The 17,999-nt window shown below is 39.2% G+C and overlaps 1 long non-coding RNA gene across 16 annotated transcripts in view; it reads left to right on the top strand.

Annotated features, from left to right (window-relative positions):
- Window positions 1-783: 783 nt before the first annotated feature.
- Window positions 784-17,999, top strand: part of LOC109308107 — a 60,436-nt gene continuing 43,220 nt past the window's right edge. For 13 of the 16 annotated variants that reach the window (XR_002100486.1, XR_002100483.1, XR_002100478.1 and 10 more), the window contains exons 1-3: window positions 784-877; window positions 993-1,094; window positions 4,229-4,362. This is a non-coding gene — a long non-coding RNA (uncharacterized LOC109308107). Of the gene's footprint in view, window positions 878-992; window positions 1,095-4,225; window positions 4,363-5,277; window positions 5,431-17,999 lie in introns of all 16 variants that reach the window. The other 3 variants (XR_002100485.1, XR_002100477.1, XR_002100488.1) reach the window with 3 other exon arrangements.

The following is a 17,999-nucleotide window of genomic DNA, read 5'->3' as shown; positions in this document are numbered from 1 at the left end:
TTTAAAGTCAGCCTTTTTAAAAATGTGCTTACTGATGTGCAAGTGAACTGAGTTTGGCTTAGCTAACACTGAGCAGACAAAAGAAAGTGTTAAACAGGGCGCAGTCTCCACATTCCCATACCCTTCTGTTAGCTACTTTTCTTTCTATGCTCCTCTTCTCTGGCTGGTAGTCCCTTAGGGCCTGGAGTAAAAATTTAAATCATAGTCCCTCAGGATTTCTTATGCAGTGGGCCGAATTCATGGGTAACGTGTTGGTGTAAGTCACACATGCCAGTCTAAAGGCCAATCAGTACTACAAGCTCTCAAGAGCAGCTTGAATGAGCACAAGTTTTTAAATAAGGTTGCAGAGGTAAGCCTTGAGGGACTGATTTTAGGTAACCCCTATTCAGGCATAGAATTAAATTTTTTTTCCTCTTGCTTTGTCAAACATATGTTAAGTTTATAATTCTAGCTACAGAAAGTAGAGCAGGTCTGTTCACTTGAGCAAGTGAGTGGGGAAAATGATGATGGGTGGGAGAAGTTTTGACTGGCTCTCTCACTGCTCACCATCCAGAACAGTTGCTGGAGAAGGAGGGAAATCCTGAAAAACGGTAGGATAATAAGGAGGGGGGATTTTTCTTTTTTCAGCTATTCCTTTTGCGATGGTTCAGGGATAGGTCCAAATTAAATGGTTTCAAGCATGGAGGAAGCATAAGATTGACTAGCTTACTTCTTAGTGGGGTGGGAAGAATGGGAAATGACAGCTACATTCCCTATTGACTCTCCTCTGAATCTCTTCCACAGCTCCAGCTAAATTCTATAAACTGACATTTTTGAAAGAACAGACCCAACGGATGAACACAAAAATGCATGCCCGAGTGCACACCTACATGCTAATGTAAGTTGACCTCTTAAACACCAGCCTTATTGGCCGTACTGCTCTAATTTCTGTTTTGGTCAACACACAGAAACTCTGTAGGAATAATTTCTGCTATGTATGAATTTCTTTATAGCCTTTCCCCAGCATTTAAGGGGCATCATGCAGCACAGGACTGCATCACAATCCCATCGTCTTTTGAAGTTTTTCTCAAGAATCCAGTGCCACAGAGAAATGGGTAATGTTTACTGACCTTCTTCCGCTATTACCCCATTTTCTAAAGATGGATCAAAATTGATTATTTTCATTTTGACATGTAATGATCCAGACTATGCCCTTGGCTTAGATCTCAGGGCATGCATTGACAATAGCAGAAGAAGTTGCAGAGACAGCAGCTTTTTGGATATCATATGTGGCAGTCTCAGACTGTACAGAGTTTTTTAAGGAAAAGCGGCCAGTTTAGCAAGATGTATGCCATAGTCCCTGGAGGACTAATACAAAGTGTTCCTTATGCATTTATTGGACATTGTATTCAAATGCAATTTTCAGATCTGCCCAGAGACACCTGAACACTATGCAGAACTTCGGATCTTACTATTTTATAGTCATTTACCTATCTGCCATTTGGAGTTCTGGGGTGGAAGAAGGATATGTATGAATAATTTTAAGCAATCAGTTTACAAGCCTAAATTTGAATACTTAGTAAATCCAGCCTTTGGATCAGAAGTGGGAAGGATTTCAACAATAATTTTTTAATGTTTATAGAACTTTAAATACTGTAGAGTCAGATTCTTCACTGATTTTCACTTTGTACCACACCACTGACACAAAAATGGCATAACGTAAATCAGTGCTGCATGTAATTTGTAGACAATGTCAATAAGAAGACATTGTATTATTTACTGTTAACATGTTGACTGAAAAAGCAGTAGCTCTGACTTACTGTTTCTAATTACTATTATATTCTATTGCTGAAATAACAAGAACACCATCACCAGATCAAGCAATTGCCTCCTGGCTAGTATCTCAGCAAACACTTGTGACTATTCACTCAAATGAGCAACCCAACAAGTTGTTAGCCTAAATGAAAACTATAAAAGAGGCAAAAAACGTTGGCCTGGGAACTGAACTAATAAGGGAAAGAACATGCATGAAGCTGCTGGCACCATTTTAAACCTCAGGAAGAATAAAGGAAAGCAGAACTACTGAAAATAACTTGTGAAGCTGAGTAAACAAAAAATCTACATTCATCTTTTCTTTCTTGCAAAGCTGATGGCTGCAAGTCTCTTAACAGTTATGTCTTTAGTATGACTTTACATGTTAAGCTGCAGACAGGGTTTACAGTGCAAAGACGAAGTCAGTGAAGAATAACAATTTAACCATCCAACACCAGTTTTAACCAGTCCAATGTTTTTGCTGTTTGGCTTAGCTACAGGAAGAGTTAGAAGCTCATGGTTTCTGTGACAACATAGGGTTAGGTGACCTGGATATGTCCTTCCAAACCATTCCTGAGGAATAAATAGGCTGTTTGTAAACAGGATGGCTAAGCATTCTTGCACAAGATCCCAAGTTCACAAAGCACGAGGCAACAGGGTGAGAAGTCAGAGGTGAAAGGTGATAAGCCATATTGGGCCTGTTCATCTGCAGAGCCTCTGGCTGCTGTTCAGACTGAAGTCTTGGAAACAATCCACTGACAGGCCTCCTGCCAGGGGATTTGTTACTTGGAGAGCTTGGCTTAGACAGGATTTTATTACAAAAATTGTCCTGATTCTTTTGCTGTTTTATGAAAATCTCTCCCCTGCTCAACTCAACCCCCGCCCCTCCATCCCTCTAAATTGTATATATTTGGGTGAAACGCACACACAAATTTGTTTCCCATGGATAATGCACTGAGGGGATATTTGCTTTTTAGAGTCAGAGGCTTAAAATTATGAATTTATTATGCAAAGTAATAATTGCAAATTACATTGGCAAACTGTATTCCAAAAATAGAATATTAATATAACTAAAAGGATTAAAAGAATATGGGCTGTTAACTTGGGGCTACTGCAGATATTTTAGCAGGTTATGTATCTCTGTTCTACCTAAACCACCGGAGGAAGTATCTTTCATTTTAAACGTCTAGTTAGATATCGTAATTAATGTACCCACCTACCATTATATGGCTTATTTGCACTGAGTGGTATCTTACATATATTATAAAATAAAGTGCAGGAAGAACTTAAGCCTTGTAATAAGTCTGAGTGTCCCTCATTTGATTTGTTTGTTGGCCTAGATATATTGCTCTGATTACAAGTCTATTTTTCGCCCTGTTGCATTACTCAGTAGTTTGTTCCAGCTACAGCCCCAGCTTTTGCCCCTCATGGCAAGACTATCAGCTCTGGAAGCCTTATTTGCTTTGCTGGTTCTCTATTTTACACCAGGGATACTCAAAGGATTAATTTACAATCAAGAACTTCTTTATAAAAAAACAGAGATTTTTTTTATTAAGTATGCTGCCATTGAATAGTTTTCATCATCACTGGCACATGTGTCCCATTAGGAAGCACTTTATAGTAGATTCAGTTCTCCTGGATAGTTGAGATTGTGGCTAATTATGAGAAAAATAAAGATAGGTGCTTATAAACTCTGCAAGTAATAGTCAGAATAGTAATTCTGTAATTCATAGACATAAGACCATTAGAAAGCTTGTAAAACTGGAATTGTTCAGTGACATTTTTTAAAATACTTCGGAAAGCACGGTAGTCTGAGCGCAAGAATAAGATTAAAAAACTTGTAACTTCCATGTCTGGTTCTGTTACAGAATCTACCTGTAGAATTGTGTAATTTCTTAGGGCCTCATCTTTTCTATGGGAAATTTCTCAGATGTTTCCAACTTTGCTAATGCTGAATCAGCACCACTAGTGTTAGCAATTTTGATGGCGTTAGTGTAGCTCGTTTGCCAACTACCAGAAGCATTTTTAATACTAGACATCTAAATGTCCCCTTGAAGGAGATTTACTCTAATAAGGAGAGAGCCTTAGAATCTATACCTAAATAAAAAGGGAACAGAAATTCTTCCTTCTCTCTCAAATAAGAGTGGATATATAGTTATTTCATAATGGTAACTGACTTTGAAGATACAACTGCTGTGAGTATTACACATTTATGCTACAAACAATGTAGTACTTTGTTGTCACTACCTACTTTTTCTTCTCACATACCTTGTTTCAAGTTCTTTCTATGAAAGGCGTTCAATTTCCATTGGGAAGACGTCACAGAAAAAAAACAAGTGAGGCAGCCTTGGTTCAGATATGTACCATGGGAAAATTAAGCCAATAAAAAAGTATTTTAATCGTGGAACAACAAACTTTTATTTCGATATTCAAGCAGTGATGTCCAGAGACCATTCGATTCACTGACTACTCCATGGAACCCAAGAGAAACATTCATTTAAACGGAAGCAATCTGCAGCCTCCTCTGTTGCTCATCTCCACAGATCTGCAATACTAATAACAGGCACTAAGGTAAACACATTGTGTATCACAACATGATTTCTTTAATGAAATGTCCAGCTGCTTTTTTTAGTTAATGTTAATCTTGTTTTATTCTTATTTTTCCTGACATAGTTGGAAACACTACTAGTCTTTTCCCTACTCCCTTCTCCCTAAAACAAAATCAATACTTGAAAGAGAAATTAGCAAGACTACACCAGTCTAAATACATGGTAGGTCTCTATAGAGCTAGACCAAGAAGAGGTACATTCTGGGAGAGGGTTTACATTATCACCTGTAGCAACAGGGATTAGCTGCTGCTTCAGCTGTGTTATTATCATACTTGATATACCAGTGTTTTGATTTAGTATGAAATATTCTAAACTCCTGTCATTTGTAAAAGAGACTGTGTAATTTGATTAAGATCTTGCTAATGTGAATTTTGCTGCTGAGTGAGCAGAGTCTACCTTTACTTGTTTTGTGTACACATTATGAGATGTACAGAACCACGGAGACTGCTGTGGTGAGATCTTATATGAGTGAGATATTACGTGTACCAAATAACCTTGCCAACCTAGGTGAAATAGTGAAGTGCTGATAAGAGAGGGCCTACAGTAAACAGAAAAATGTTTGGCACCTCAGTTTAAAAAGAAAAAAAACATACTGACAAAACACAAAGTTAGATAAAAATTTTCAATAAAAAGGGAAAGTCTGGCTTTTATTTATCTGCCAGGGCCTAAGATTAGGATTTAGAACCTGTTTTTCCACTGCCTTGTAATCTAGGCAGTTATTTCTACTTGTACAAGGTAAGTGTGCTCTGGTGCAGGGGTAAGGCATAACCTTAATTCTAACATGTGCAAAGACTAAGAATTACATTTAATAAATGTCTTAAGCAGCTAGAAGTTAGGCATTGCTCCATCCAACTTGTATTTCCCTGTCCTAGAGTAGAATTCAGAACCTTGTGTGAATGGCGGCTCTACTACACAATGCATGCGCCTCGTTAGATGCCTCAGGATGGATGCCAAATAGTTGGCTCACTCAACAGGAAACTGCTTGAAGCCAGCATGCAGCTCCCTAGAGCTAGACCCACTGAAAACAGGGGTGAGTCTTAAATCTTAGACTTTATGATATTGTTTTGGAACTGGCTCCACTGACAGCTCGGAACGTTCTCCTGGGGCAGACACCTGTAACTGAACACGACTCATTTTGTTCTTTTAAAATAAGGACATCAGGAATGTTGGAGTCCTTTTTTTATAAGTTAGGTCAATGGAACAGAGCGCTCAGGCAGGAAATGAGAGACCTGGGTGACACAGATTCACTGGTAGGGAAGAAAAGTGCCACCTGTATGGGACAGCTGATAGTCTGGTGATTAAGGCACTTTCCTGGGAGGTGTGAGATCTAGGGTTGACTCTTCAGGCAGATGGGAACTGAATCTAGGTCTCCCACTTCCTGGGAGGATACTCTAGCTATTAGGCTGTTCCATAATAAAGGGGTTGGGGGGGGAGGGGAGCACCCACTTGTAGAAACAGACAAGATTATAAATTATATCCAGAAAGTAAGACCTATTTACTCACACAAAAACAAGAGAGTTAATGAAATGAAATGGGAAAGAGACTGATAAAAGGAAAGTCTTATTTTTTTACACATTCCATAGTTAACCTGTTGAGTTTATTGCCATTAGATATAACTTAAGCCAAGAGATTAATAGGATTCAAATAGGATTAGACATGCATATGGGTAATGAAATATCCCCAATCACATTACACAGGATGCTGGTTCTTGAAGACTTTTAAAGATTAGACTGCATCTTAACGGAGAGTTTCATGGCCTAGTGTCCCTCCTATCTGAAATCATGTGTAGCATCTCTCTTCCTATCCATGACTTATAATACAACCCTGTGACAAGCTAGAAAAGAGGTAACAATATAGTTTATACTTCTCTATTACTATTATTCAACGCGAGCAATTGCTGAATTGCTTACATAGAATACTCATAGTTACAAAACTGTATACAGATTTCACCTGATTTATACAGGAATGTATTGGCTCTAAACAGGGAAAAGGAGCATCAGTAGACCAGAATTTTAGAATTACTTATGTAAGATGTAAATACACAAGTTGGTGTGTGACTTCTACCCCTATATGTGCACTCATCTGGAGTAAGAGTCTCCATACTGACATACACATTTCTTTTGAATGAACAATTAAGTGCTAGGCTAGAGGACAGCACGTGGGTATCTAACAACCTGTCTGGGGGAGCATGTAAGGTAGATTGATGACATCTTTCCTTTCCCTCCATTTATTATGGGTACTAAACTATGCACACAAAAGTAGAGGGCATTTTGGAAAATGATGGTTAGCATGGAAAGTTTTGACCAACAGTGTTCCTAATAATATGTAGCCAAAGAGGACATGTATATGGTATGTATTTTAATTTAAATTTATCAAACATTTGGGAACCTTTGGACAAAATGTAGAATAGCCAATATGGTCTGGAGCATGCCATACTCAAAAATAAATGGTTTCTTATTCCACTTCTTTCAGAAAATAGTATAATGCGCAGAACTAAAACCCTCCCACCCTGTGTGAAATGCCACCTTCTGATACACAGTCAGAAAGACTGGCACATCTGCCCCTCATACACCCTCGGTAACTACCTTATCCTAACAAAGTAAATTCTTTTTGTTTTCATTGTCAGTCCACCTTTTCTCTCCATGTTTTAAACTGGAGAACAAAATCAAGATCCCAGAGCAAAAAGAGTGTAGGAAGATGTTACGGGGCAGAGTTCTTGCAAGGGAAACAGAGAATCTGAACTCAGGAATCAACAAATACATTGGAAGAAACTGATTTTCAGTTATTTAATGGTCAGGTTTCTGATCTCCAGAAAGTAAGTCAAGGAGCAGCTCACACAAATGTAGTAGTTAGTTCCTGGCATGAGGAGTATCAGAGATAAAATAGATTTTACATTTGAACTTAAATAGCCTCTTCTCCTGTGATGATCTCTTACTGACTCCTCCCTCCAGAAAAGTTTCTACTGCTTCCTAAGAACTGAAGTCTCTATACTTCCCCTGAATATGACCACATTTTACTGCCAATTGCTCCTGTATTTGGTGTTAGTCTTCCACTTATATCCACAGCAGTATTTTTCTAGAGCAAGGGGAACTTCTTCATGTTACCTAGTTTCCCTTCTAGATGGATCCTGTGCCTTCATTGTCCTGAGAAGTAAAATTGTTTAAAACCCTCTCATGGGCCTGGGGAGGGGAACCCTAAACTTGACAGTTTCCTGTACTGAAAATCCAATCACTAGCATATTACTTTGTACCCTTTGCTTTCCGTTTTCTCTTCCAGGCCCCTGAAATGTGCACCCAAAATGGATCTTCCTATCTCTTCTGTCTTCACTGAGTAGTTTCACTTGGTAAATCAAAAGTCCTCTTTCTTGGAATATAACAGTGTAACTTTCCTTCCCTTTCATGCAAGCACCACAGGCTATTCCTTGATTCATCCTCTTGTCCACCGGGTGTCTTTCTATCTCAAAGCACCCAGTTTTCACTTTATGCCATCTTGACCCTTCTCAGATCAACACTATGCTGTTCTCTATGCCTCTGCATATTGTGGACACAGCAGGTCTTCCTTGGACTTTGGAGATGGCATGACTTGCCTTCAGCTCTTCCTTGAGAATCGAATAGTCTTTGTGCTTTGCTAGCAACCTAAAGGTCTCCCCACTGTTATTATGAAAGTGCCATAGTCCGTGTAAGAAGACCAAGCAGAGTAACATGACTGTGATGTGTAACTTCTATTATAACTATGAGGGTGTAACTAAAAAAAAAATGGATTATGCTCTTTAGTTTAAAGGTTGCTCAATGAGTTACAAATCCCCAGCAAAAATCATGTAACCATTACGTGAGTGCACTTCCTATGATGTCCTGGGTTTCCTTAACTCCCACGGCAGCAAAGGGAATTCAGGGATGTTTAATACCTTGGGTAACCAGGATTGCAATGAGTTTGTCTCAGTTAGAAGTCTTTTTACTAGTAGGAATATATCAACTAGGTTTAGTGATGAGTAATGTCAAATAATTCCAGACTCATTTTCTTTACTCTTGGTTTATAATTTGTCAATGCTACCTTATTACTGTTTTACAAAAGTAATAACTGATGTTGCAACAGGGATTCATTTTGGCAAATTAAACCTGCAGTGGGATTTCTAATGCAGGCTTTTGTCCTGTGGGATTATGCATCACCATTTTGTGGAATTATTTCTGACATTTCATTCATCATACATTCAGAATAACTAAACAAACTGATGCTGTTCTCCCCTTCCGCAAAGAGCAACTTTTATGGAACCTTCTCAGAAAAAAAATAAATAAAAGAAGAAATTACTGCCATAAAATTATACTCAAAAAAGTGAAAAGGAAGCAAATCTTTTATGGGAGAAGGTGAAGATATTATCATACATCATTAGCATGTTGTGAATCCTTTAAATAAATATAAGAGGTCAGTTTTTCAGCAGGCGAAAATTGGCATAACTAAATTGTTTTAGCTCCATTAACTTCAACTGAGTTACACAGACTTACACCAGATGAAGAGCTAGGCTACGACATGTAGGTCGTGGACCTGCTCTCATTTAAGTAAATCGCAAAATAGCCACTAAATTCAATGGCAGCTAGATCAGACCTCTAATGAACACTTTTTCTCTTTGTTTAAACAAATTCAATTTTTTAACTCACAAAAAAGAAACATAATAGGCTATCAGCAGAGCCTCTGTAAGTATACCCTGTACTTACCAGCTATTTCTTAAAATGTAGAACACATGTTTGGGTGGGTGATTTGTTTATTCCAGCCATCTCACTCCAGGAATAATATGATCTAACCTAGATTAGCTGTGATATTTAAACACCATAGCATCAACGAATGAAAACTCTGGACTAGCTCGTTATTAGTGTATTATACCCTTTTAATCTATATTAAAAAAACATACATCTAATAGACCTCAAATTGGTTTCCCACTCTGAAGAGACCTCCAAGGATATATTGCAATTACAGAAGGTTTTTTTCCCCCCTTTAATAACTAATATAATGTGCTTTGAAGTAATGTGGTCTCACACTGAAATCTACAATCAAACACCTAAACTAACAGAAAAGGTAAAACCATCACAAGGGAGAATTTAGAGACGGAAGTATATAATCAGATAAATGAGAAGAAAGTTTTGAAAAGGATTGCAGAGGAGTAACAGGAGATATTACTTGTGTGTTTCTTACTTCATTGTTGTTTTCTTTCAGTAAAAGTTCTATCAGCTGGGGAGAGTTGCTCTCTTCTTTGAAGCTAGCTCTTGTTTCTCTGAAATCAGATTCCTTATTCCCAGGGCTCCACTCTGTAATGCCAGCACAAACATACATCAGCAGCTGCACAGCACTTTAAAGAGTTAGCAAGAAGCTATCAAGCAATTACTTATTCCATTTTAGATCCATGTCCATTACTTTTACTTACTTAACAAGTCTGAAGTTTGGGGAATAAAAATCAGAGACAGCAAATAAACATTTTAGAAAAGTATGGACACGTGGGCTAAAAAAAAACACACCAAAATTTAATTAGATAGATAATATCCACAGGTGAGAAATGTGGGATGAGGGTAAGCCTTCATACATTTTGAATACAGCTGTGTAAAATCTTTTGGATTAGATCTTCCCCAAGATGAATATACTGCATTTTTGTTGATTGCCAGCCTTCTTTCTATAGCCTAATCAGACAAGCAGGTGCAAGTCCAGCTATTTTTGCATGTTGACATCACACATAAGGGCTACATTAATCGGTGGTGTAGTTCTTTTACAGTTAATAGAGCTACACTGAGGGTAATTTTGGCCCATAGGATTAGATGAATAAAGCAACTAAATTTGAAAGTCTTGGATTGCTCCCAAAATTACTAGTTTTTTTCTACTGCACCAGAATTGTGCTGATTTCTAATATATTTTAGGTATGAAAAATCACACACACACACACACACACACACACACGTGCGTGCGTGCACATATTAGATTTTAAATAAACATGCAGACACTTAAACTTTGCTCTAAGTATATGTATATTAAAAACCATTAACAAAAGTCATATTGAATAAGCCACCAGGGGAATACTGAAGTCTTTGCATATCAAGATTAATAAATAGTGCCCACATTGTGTCCCACACAACCTACACTGAAATAATAAATAAATAACTTGTAGCTAGACTGTGCAGTTTGCCCTCGAGTTGTCTATCAATCTTTACAACAATGACTCTCTTGGATCGTAAATTTACATGTAAATGTAAAATTAAGATATTGCAAGACGACACAGATACATAGATGTAATTTAAAGTGGCTGGTTATTTAAAGTGTTTTAGGACTCAGCTTTCTGGCATGTTTTTGTTTTCTACACTTTAAGTCTGCCAAATGGAATTAAGATTTTCCTAGACAAATGATCCCTTCCCCTCCCCAGCTGGGCCAGAATTTCTCACATATACATTTAGATATGTTTGACTGGCACTTAACACAGAAGTTGAAAACCTTCCCACATGGCAATGATGATAAACCACAGACCAGCTAACATTCCTAATGTTAAATTTTGGCTTGAAGAATTCCAAAAACAGAAAAAAAATGCTCAAAACAATAGTATTCTAGTGATATGTCTTAATTCCAAGTGGTCACTGCTAACAAGAATCTAATATTGTTGTGAGAAAGATCACTTCAATTCTTCAATTGATTTATAACTTGGCACCTCATCTATCCTCCTTTATTAGCCTGTGTATAAGGCTATGCATAGCAGATTAAATGTTTCCACTGCTAGAATATCAGAAAATCATGCTATCGAATGAGAAACCCAGGCTCTGGTGACCTAAGGTTTTCACCTGCAGTTCTTAAATAAGTGGACTGGGCAGAGTCTACAAGGAAAATTTGGAGTAATTTTTCTGCCATTATCCTAAGCCAATGCAGGATATTCTTGTTGAGAGAGAGAGAGAGGCCAGAGATTGACTTTACAGCTTATTGGTTAAGGCAGTGGTTTTCAACCTGTGGTCCACAGACCCCTAGGGGTCCTCAGACTATGCCTACGGGGTCCACAAAAGATGACTATGATCAATCAAACGTATGTGAAAGCCCACACTTACAATTCAGTGGTTTGCACCTCCATTTGAAATTTCCAAAGGGGTCCACACCACAATTCTAGATTTATTATGGGTCCATAAATGAAAAAGATAAAAACCCACTAGTTTAGGGTATTTGCTTAGATATATCTGGTTCAGTGCTCCCCCTCTATAGTTCCACTTCTGCCGTGGTCAGAAACAGGTTATGTTGTTTAAGGGACCATGAGCCAATGCCCACTAAGAAACACTATAAGCCAAGATACTGAGCTAGATGGTTCGTTGGTCTGACCTGGCATGGCACTTAATCTAATCTGTTTGTGAGAAAGGACTGATCTAACCTAAGTTTCTCACCCAAGGGTTCACAGATGAAATTACCATGCAAAACTATCTGCCTATCTCAGTGCTAAGGATTCACTTGGCATCAATTTTTTTACCTATTTTGCTTTGTTTACTTCCTCATGTTATTCAAATTGGACAGCTCTACTAGACTGGACAGTTTCTTTTTTTATTCCAGACGTGAGATCAATTTTGTTGCACCTAGGTTTTTAATGTTCCATGTAACATTAACATGTAAACTGACATAAGTTCTGAAAAATGTCTATTAATATACTCTGTTATAACTCCTAGTTTGCCCTATTCATTGTGACATTTGGGCTGAAATAATACCTGAGTGTCCTTCAGAAATAATTTTGTGTGTTTTCATATGGCAACAGCACACAGGCCTGAGTTTTGTTCTCTGTCCCCCTTGTATGCAGCTGCAATGTTGTGAATACACATTCATTCATGCATCCATGCTTTGTAAGTGACATTTGCCATTTCTCTTTGTAGAGTCCGAGGTTACTACCATGATGTTTGCCATTATGGCTACATAAGTAGATGTTTCGAGAGTATCCTGGAGAGCTCACACGCAGGGGCACACATTTCCCATGGGACAAATAGCAGCGGCACATATTTGTGCCGCTACTATTTGTCCCTGGGCATGCCCCTGCCTGTGTGCTTCAGCATGTGGAAAAGTGATTTTACCCTCTCTGCAACTAACATAACCAACACCGAGGCAAAGATCATGAAACATCAACTGTGCTGGGTTGGCCGCTGCTTGCGGATGGCCGATGCTCATCTCTGGAAGAAAGTCCTTGTCCCTCAACTTAGCCATGGTAAGAGGACCCAGGGAGGACAGAGGAAGTGCTACAAGGACACACTGAAAGCATACCTTAAGATGGGTGCATTGATCCTACAAATTGGGAAGTGCTGGCTGGTAACGGGTTTCAATGGCACTGCACCGTACACCAAGCTACAGCCCACTTTGAAGAGAACTGTCTTGCTCGAGAAGCTGAGAAATGACAGAGGAGGAAGGAAAGTGCATAACATCCTGGCCAACAGTTGTGTCCCCCCCCCCCCCCCGCCAAGGCTCCACTAGACCATATCTGTGGAAAACCTTGCAGAGCATGGATTGAACTCCTCAGCCACCTTAAAACTCACCAGTAACTGCCCCCGTTCCCCCAACCCAGCAGACATCATCCTTGTATCAAGGGATAACTGATATACAAAGAGAAAATACTGAAAATCCTCAAGAGGCAATAATGGTCCTGAATTTATGATAGCATCAGAGGAGGCAGTACAAGGTAGTGAGGTCTGCAAATATAGTTTCATAGTTTCTAGGGTCGGAAGGGACCTGAGCAGATCATTGAATCTGACCCCCTGCCATGGCAGGAAAGAGTACTGGGGTCAAATGACCCCAGCAAGGTGTGGTTGTACATTTATCAGTCCCCACAAATTCTGATGCAAGCGTTTTAGGTATGCAACAATCTTGGACTGGGTCACAAGGCAGTAGCTAAGACTGTGCTTTTTTTTGCATCATCTCTTAGGTCACTGGGATCTTTTAAAGAGTTAAGACAATTACTTAAGAAATTAAAGAGCCTTTTTTGCAAACATACACAAGTATTTTTTAAAGAAATCTTCCTTTAACCTTTCCCACCACACTACAGATTCCATGCTGTAATTGGACGGTCCCTGAAAACAACAACAAAAAAATTAAGGGGAAATACTGTCTCCTTTGAAGTCAGTGGCAAAACTACCAAATTTGCAAAATTAATGCATCTTAGAAAAGATTGGCTAATTTGTACTTGGTGTCTCTAAGGTCATGAATGTCTTAAATCAATATGGCCATGAAAGGAGGTAAGGTGCTCCACAATTATTGCCATTGCTATGGTTTACCTTACAAGCAAGGCTAGTCTTGACTAGAAAGTCTATTGCATGACAACTTCACGAAGACTAATCAATCATTCCAACAGCCGACACAGTATAGGAAACTTAGGGTAAAATGCTCATCTCCCATCTGCGCTATGGATCACTTACCTTTCTGCATTCATTTTAATGTAGAATCCGCACTGGCATCAATAGGGAAGGAAGAAAAGCAAGTATGAAGGTGACCCCAGGTTTTTTTTTGAGGAAGTCTGTAATTTGTAGTCTGAAAAAAAGATGTAATTGACTTCATTTGAAATTCGCCCTCCCCCGCTACATTTCTGTTGAATAATATTCTTTGAAGTTAAACTACCACAATGTGTCGGTGATGTATCAAATAGTCTTAAATGAGGAACTGGAAAGCAACACTGGAGAAACAAGGACAATAAAAGATACATAAAACAATTACCTTGAAAAGCCTGATGGGATGTGATCTTGTGTGGTGCCTTCTGGAAAATGCTGTGCATCCTCAGGTTATTTCTAGGATGCTGTCCTCACCCGGCAGCATGCCAAACTAGGTCTCTCAAGAGAGTTCATCATGATTGATCAGGCTGTAAACTGGATCTTGATGTGATACCAAGATCTAAGTAGCACCATTTGAAAAATTCACTTATTCAGCATTTTTGTAGTCTTACAACTACTATTTCCAGAGAGGATTTTTTTTAAAGGTTTCATACATGGAATCAGAGAGCAATGGTAGAGTTCTACAAAAATAGCATTATTTTCACTGGAACTTGAAAAGAGTAACTTTTCTGCAATGGCAGATACTATGGCAAATATCATGAAGATGCATATACACTAACATAACCGTGCATCATTCTTACTGTAAAGCCACCCTGCTCTATCAGAACAACTGCTAATATTCCTTTTTGAACCATGAAGGTATGTACCACACTGCATGTTTCTGACAGTGGCTCCAGCACTACTTGATATTGCAGTAACTTTACATTTCCTGCTGGTAATCTCACTTTCTTCCTCTTATGGCTGCAAAGAGGAACATAGAGAAGACTCAAAGGAACACACTGTAATAACGGTTGTATAAAGAGTTATCTTTTAGAGTGAAACCCAAAGCCTTTCTGTCTGGCTCCTCACTTCTTCCATCTAACTTGGCAGATGTGCAGACATTACAGTTGATCAACCTAACCCTAGATAGGTTAAGTGCCAATCTGTAAAGACGCTTGGAGAGGTTAGGTCAGGCAAAATAAGGCCAACCCCATGTAACTTAGTTCACTGAGAATGGGTTAGCCCAATCTAATGAATGCTTTTCACACATTCAGAGTGCAGCTCTGGGGCTGGGAAAGCCCTGCTGCTCACCCCAGCCTTAGGGTTGTGCTCTTCCTAGCCCCCACTCCAATTGGGCAATTTTTACTCCTTTGATCCTCCAACTTCTGGATGGACAAGCCCCCTGCCCTCAGACATGCCACCTCCTGATCCTGCCCACCCCTCCACCCACTGCTGCTTACTTAGATCAAGTTCCTGGTGTGGCTCCTGGCACTGGTGAATATGTGCCCAAGCTGGACCCAATTTATGATCACACAGCTGAAAGTAAGTCATGTGATTGTAGATTGGGTACTACCAATATGTGCACATACCCTATATGCAATTCATGAACTTTGGTCGTAGTCACCTTTGTTTTTTGAGGCTTTGATTTTTTTTTTTTATTTTAACTCCCTCTGTTGCTAATTTCCAGACCAATTTGACCTGTTGCCTTGTTTGGTGTATTTAAAATAGCATATGGAAAACATGGCAAAACATACAGGGCTTTAGGACAGCACACTGCCACCAAATTAAAAATAATAATTTTTACCAGCTAGTTTCTTAATCCATTATAAGACAAACTATACTAATGCAAGCCCTGGTATGTACATTTGTTATATGAATTATTTACCTAGCAGGCCTTCCTTTATTAGACTTACTCCCCTATTCACCTCTGACTGCTGTTTTTCTAAGGCCTTTTTACAACTCTTGGATCTGCCCCAGTGTAAAGTATATGAGTTTGATTAAAAATGCCAGATGTTTTCTGCAGACCTTGTCATGTAGCATTCCCATTCTATAGATGAATGTAAATTAGCTGTTTTGATATGCATGCATGTAAATGTAAGCATGATCCAAATATATAGGTAATAAATAGAACCTTTTTCTTTTTTTAAATAAACACATCTACATAATCTTATGAAACAATAAGAAAGTAGTCTTGAGTACTCCAGTTCTTGTGGCTGGCTTGTACAGTATGTACTGAGATATAGAGGAAGTTTTAGTATAAACATAGAGAAAGGGCTCAATTTTCATTCCAGTTTAATTTCCCAGAGCATGATCTTTCGCCCACATGCTGAAAACAGGAACACGTCCTCTCCCTCAGCCTGCAAACCAGCTAACTGAAAGATTGACAGCTGGCTGAAGAGAATGCACACCTTACACTTCGTTCTAGGCAGGCAATGTTTTAATCACAGTCATGGTGATGAAAGGGCTGGGAGGGCTCACCTTTCACACGCAAACTTAAACAAACACAGCATAATGTTTCTGCTGCAATCCAAGCCATTTCCTGCTTCAGCATTCCTGACACACACTTGGCTCACTGCATACTTTAAAACAACCAGTCTACATGCCCTTGTGTTATTTTACATCACCGATTCTTAAAACACCCTTTTAGAACTGCGAGACAACGCTTCTTCTGGTCACGGAGGCATCAGGAAAGCCTTTGTGGCCCAATGAATTTTTGGAACTGTTGAGTTCTACTGAATACATTTACTGGAAAAAAGGAAAGAAAGGGCTTAAATTAATTTTAAAAAGTCCACTTATTCAATTAGTGCTAGATATCAAAGTTGGGCTCCTGCTTTTCACAGGGTGGTATAAAAAGTGCAATAATGGAATTATTCTGTTGTGGTCAATTCTCAGAAAAATGGCACTTCTATTGCATGTGTACACATACAAGCACATACACACACATATATATTACATCTCCTATTACTTTGTTATACACTCAAGTGCGTTATGACTTTTTTGTAGGTAGGTGAGATTTCCTGCATATTTTTTTATTGGTTTATTTTCTGTGTGTCAGACTCTAAAAAGTAAAATTACTTTGCATATGAATGTGGATACACACTTTTCATACAAAACATTAAAGGCCTGAGAGCAAATCCCTTATTGCCATTGGTAAACAGTTACTCAGTTGCCCATTGGTTTCAACACCTGAGTGAATAATGGGGTCACAATCTGGCCCTACATGAAGGGAACATTAACGTCCCAATCTTGCAATTTGATCCATGCATGTGTACTTCTGTGCCCACAGATAACCCAAGTAGGACACTGCTGGTACGAAGGTCCTCTGGATAGATCAAATGGCAGGATTGAGGCCATAACGATAGGATCAAATACCAAAAGTAAATAAATGGCAAACTAAGTTGTATTCCAACCTTTAGTTGGCTCTCTTTTGGTTTATATTAGGTCTATTTACATTGACATACACTAATTCTTACCTGGTTAAATCTAGCATCTTACCTTTTTCCTCACTGTTTTGAGTGCATACAGTTGGTGGACAAAGTGTATTTGGTGCCCCACCCCCTCTACACATGCTACTCCTACACTAACAAGAAGCAAGCTCCTGGGGCTGGGAGCCCCACACACCCCAGTTGAGGTGCTCCTAGCCAACGTGGTAAACCCCCAGGTGCTTGAAACCTGTAGGGATCACCACACCAGCGATCTCCCCCTGCCCCAGGGGTGTGGGAAACCCCCAGGGCTGGAGGGTGGCTGTAGGGGCAAACCCTCCATTGTGAGGGTACAAGAAGCCACTGGGATCCGAGGATTGCCATAGGTATAGGAAATTGGTGCAGGAATCCTCTGGCCTCAGGAAGGAATTGCTGCAGCAGTGATCTTTTGGCCCTGGGGGTTTCATGTACCTCTGAGCCCTAGGGATCATGGCTGCCTCAATCCCTAGGGCCCTGGCTTTTATGTTGGGTAGGGTACACCCTTGTGACTGGGAGCTGTCAGCTGACAGCCTCAGGGGAGAACCTTTTACACGTGCAAATTAGAGCTTGATAGCAATGAGGTATAAAGTTAATACACATTTTTTAGGTCTATCTTAATAGCTGGTTGGAAAGGTTTATTGTGTGATAGATACTTTGCATGTGTAGCTGGTCTCCAGGTAATTGTGCAGTTATCCAGTCTATTGTGCAATACCTCTAAAGTGTAAAAGGGGCTTGGCTTTCAGACACGTTAACAGTTTCAACAACATTCATGTACTTGAAATGGAAAATATCAAGGAAATCTGTAATATTGATATTGATACCTTTATAGATAAAGAGTAAAGAGCAACTTTGAA

The sequence above is a fragment of the Crocodylus porosus genome, unplaced genomic scaffold (genome assembly GCF_001723895.1).
Source record: "Crocodylus porosus isolate Cpor-Errol unplaced genomic scaffold, CroPor_comp1, whole genome shotgun sequence".
Classification (NCBI taxonomy): domain Eukaryota; kingdom Metazoa; phylum Chordata; order Crocodylia; family Crocodylidae; genus Crocodylus; species Crocodylus porosus.
Note: the sequence above shows the minus strand (reverse complement) of the source record. Positions and strands in the feature narration are given on the sequence as shown.